Source organism: Quercus lobata, chromosome 4, assembly GCF_001633185.2.
Source record: "Quercus lobata isolate SW786 chromosome 4, ValleyOak3.0 Primary Assembly, whole genome shotgun sequence".
Lineage (NCBI taxonomy): Eukaryota > Viridiplantae > Streptophyta > Magnoliopsida > Fagales > Fagaceae > Quercus > Quercus lobata.
This window is the reverse complement of record NC_044907.1, coordinates 11,771,102-11,775,337: the sequence shown is the minus strand read 5'-3', so window position 1 is coordinate 11,775,337 and position 4,236 is coordinate 11,771,102.

Sequence of the window (4,236 nt, the reverse complement as noted above, 5' to 3'; positions counted from 1 at the left end):
TCTCCAGATATTTATGTGGGACCGTTCTTCAGCCACTTTGGCTAAATGCAGGAATTTGAAGTTTGTGAAGGATAAATTCCAAGGATCCCTCGATATAGTTAAGGGTCTTTGTGATAATTCGACTGATACTTTCCCCATTATCTTTCGTTGGATTAGTTTGAAAGGTGGTGGCCTCAACCTTGTTGAGTTATTTGATCAAGCAGGAAATTTACGTTGGAGATCTCCTCGTTAGTTTGGTCCTGGCTTTGCTTGCGACTCTGTGTTGTCTTCTTTTTTTAACTTCTACAGGTAATACTTTTTATCTACGTCATGGTGATGAGGGCAGTTTGGCTTACCTTGCTTGCATTAGCCCCTCTTGGCTTCCTGTGCCTTCTTTGAGTGGCCCAAGATATACTCATTATTTAGCACACTGGGTGCTTCGGCAGTTCAGTTTCGACCAGGATATTCCCCCAGTTTTTAAGGATATAGTGCCGTCTCTCCCCTCTTTGGATCCTTTCTTGAGGTTACAGGCCTTCTCCTATTGGTCACGGAGGAGCCCACAATTTGTAGTGCCTAACTCCCAGAAAGGAGTTTTTGCTTCTAATGGCTATACTGGCTACTGGAGAAGAATGCAAAAGTCTTTTGTTGATTATGTTGGCTCTGGTACAGTTAGGGAAACCCCTAATCTTAGTATTTCCTCTACTCCAACATCCAATAGATGCTTATCCCTGCCCACTGCTGGGATTGTTTCCGCTGCCGTAAGTAGTAAGACAGGGTTTGCAGAATGGCATGCCTCCAGGGGAGGTTGGGTAATATATGCATAAGATTTTTCCGAAACTTGGTTGGGTTACAGTCTTATTATTGGTACTCCCTCCAAGGTACCTATTAAGAAGGGTGCAGTGAAGACAATAGGTGCTGCTACCCCTGCGGGTAAGGGCAAGGAGATTAGGCCGAAAAAAATGAAAACAGTTGATGTTGAGGAAAGTACAGAAAGCGTGAAGGCTGGTCCTAAGGCAAAAGGGAGAAAGACTGGGAAATCTCAGACACATTTGGTATCCCAGGAAGACAAGGAAGTCGGGCAACCTTTGGCTTCAAGGACCCGGAAGAAGGCCAAGGTAGAGTCTTCTTTTTCCCAGGTTCCTGTGACTTCTTCAGTTCAAGGTCCTTTAGGATCCTCTGATTTTGTATCCCAACCCCCCTTAGGACCTTCTGGGCGAACTCGTAGTAAGCAAAAGACCTCCAAAGAATCTGTAAAGAGAGAGAGAGAAGGGCAAGACCTCTTTCCTTCTTCTCTCTTTTTCATTTGTTAATATTGTTGCAGTTACTTCCTCTTTTTACCTAATGAGCGATTGTTTCCTTTGCAGTCCAAACGCAAGTCAAACTTCAAGAAGGGCAGAAGTCAGTCGTTTGGTGATGATGTAGTATGGATTTCCCTTGTTCATGCCTCTCCGTTTGTTCTGATACTGTGTTGTTTGTATCACCTTATTATCTTCACTTATTATTGTTTGCCTTTCCCCTTCTCTCTTTCTTTTTTTTAGGTGGAGGTGTCCCCTCCTATGGTTGGTAGGGTTCTAGAGGAAGAAACGGTTACAGCCCTTTCTGTTGCATTTCCCATTATAGAGGAGGAGCCCCTTAATGGTGGTATGGCTGAGGAGACCGGACAATCGATGCAGGGTGTCCAAACTACTCAGGATCCCGAAGCTTCCAAGCTCCCTGCATCTCAAAGTCCTCAGCTTGAGCGAACTTCCAGTCCCATTGGAACTGTCTTTCCTCAGACATTGTCAAGTAAAGAGACTTTGGGAGGCACACCTTTATCCAAACAAACAGGTGAGCCATATTTCCCTTTATAATTGTATTTTATCTCTACCTCTCTTTTTTTTTTTTTTTTGGTTCCCCTTTTTTCTCCCCTTCCCCCTTTTTTTTGAGTTTCTTCTTTCCTTTCTCCTTTTAGGTCAAGCCAGTGTGAGGTCTGTTCCCAGTGTTGTCTCTTCTTTGGAATCAAAAATTCAAAAGGTGAGTGTAGATTGTTCCCACTGTGTTTCCTTTTCCTTCCTTTCTTTCCCTACACCTTTTTTTTTTTTTTGCCTTCTTCTTCTATGGCGAAGCCCCCTGCATCTCTACCTTCCTTTAGCCATTTCGCCACAATTTCCTCACCCTTTCTTCAACTTGCTTTATGTCCTTTCCTAGAATCTTCGAAGAAATCAGAGGAGTAGGAGGAAGAGGCTCCGCCTCAAGAAGCTGGTATTGGTTTGCTCTTCCTTTTTTTTTTTATATATATATATATATAATATACTCCTCCTCCCCTTTTCTTTTTTCTTTTTTTTTTTTTCAACTAAATCTGTCATTCATTTCTCTTTTTTTTTTTTTTTTTTTTTGCGAGTGTTGATACAGGCGTTAGAGATTCTAAGCCTGTTATTCCTGAGGGAGTTGTGAGATCTGTTCAGATTGCTGATCTTCAAACAAAACAAAAGGCTGAAAGTTTTCTAGTTTCTGTAGGTGGGGATATAGTGATGGGAGATGTTCCAGGAGTGGCTGCTTCAGATCTTAATTCAAGGCTTTCCTCCTTTTTAGCTCGTTTTGATCTTATGGAGTTCAATAGTCTTCCTGCTAGCCACTTCTACTCTTTTGGGTCTTCTTGTGGCAGCTTCCTGCGCTTCTCCGTGCCTGTTGAAGGTCTGCCGCTGTTAGAAAGTTTGCTCAAGAGTCATGGAAATTTCACCAGCGGTTTTAGGGGTGGTGTTTTTTTGGGTAATATCTTGATGGAATTGTTATGTGCTATGCTGGTTTCTTTGAGAGATTCTTCTGTGGACTCTTTATCTAAAGAAAAGCTTTTGGAGTGGAGAAGGGTGGTCCAAGACCTTCTAGAGGCCAAGTTCAATCTGTCCTTTTTGCTGGATCATTTGTGCCTATTGGCCCGCATGCTATTTTAGAGGCAAACCTCCAGGAGCATAGATGCTGAGATTGCTGTTGCTGAGGAAATTTTGGCTCGTGCTCACAAAGCTTTGCAAGATTTGAAGGTCAAAAGGCAGAGAATTCTTTCTTCTTCAACTGTGCCTGTTATTCCTCCAGATGGCTCCCTGTTCGCCGGCCTCATTTCTTAGCTTTTTCCTCTCCCTTTTTAGATCCGTATAAACAATTTGGGATTGTATAAGTTTCTATATATATATTTTTTTGAACACTACTCTCTTCTTCTTTTTTTCGCATAGCTTTGTGTTTGTGTTTCAAAACTGCTTCTAATTTCTTTCAATAGCATATGGATTTGCTTTTCTCTTTGATACATTGCTTTTTTTCTTTGATGTACGACTTTTCTCTTTTCTTTCCTGAGTCCTGGACCATGGTTCCTACAAGCTTCACTGTAGGTCCTAGACCAGGCACCCGGTGGTTACTTTGTTATGCAGGTATTGAACTTGGCAAACTTGGTATCCTTTCCTTTTTCTTTTCTTTTCTTTTATATATATTTTTAGATATGGTCCCAGTTCATGAACTTGACAGGTCCCCCTTTTGCCAAGTGCTAGGCTAGGTATCTTGGGCATTTTACTTTTGCTTGTGATCCTAGACCTATGCGCTTGAAACTATCTGTGGGGTATTTGGAATTATCTGTGAGGTGGATTCTGGGTCATGTGTAAAAGGGGAGGGTATTGTTTACCCTCCCGTAAAGGATTTATTAAACAGTTAGCTCCATAAGAGTTGTATTCCTTAAGGAGAGTTCCATAGAAGCCCTATTATCGATAGATGAAAGGGCTAAAGTAGAACTGTTTTAAGGTGTTAACTCAGAGCTTGTAGCTCATTTATGGACTGTTACCCCCCTAAAGTCCCCCTTAGGGGAATTGAGAGCAGTTAAGCTCCTTAGTTTACCTGGGGTTTTATTAAGGAGACCCAGATATCCTCCCTTAATTCTGTCCAAACCTGGACTTTGCAATATTTAAAACTCAAAGATTGAAGGAAAGAGGAACTTCATTAAAATATGGTCATCATTTAAGGAACATAGGAAAAATCATTAAATATAGTACGGACCACAGAGTGTCAATCTATCATAGGTTCCTGAACAAAATCATTTAGACAAGAATTCATGGCAAAAGCTAAGAAAACGATAAAAGAAAAAAACTTAGCGAGTTGTGAAGTCGGTAAAAGGATCCTGGCATGCTAAGATCCCTTCTTCCTTATGCATAGTATTGTTTCAGCCATTTCCCGTTTATGGGTTCTGTCAAGACTGTCCCATCTTCTTTTGTGAGGTGGTAATACCCACTTTCATGGGCT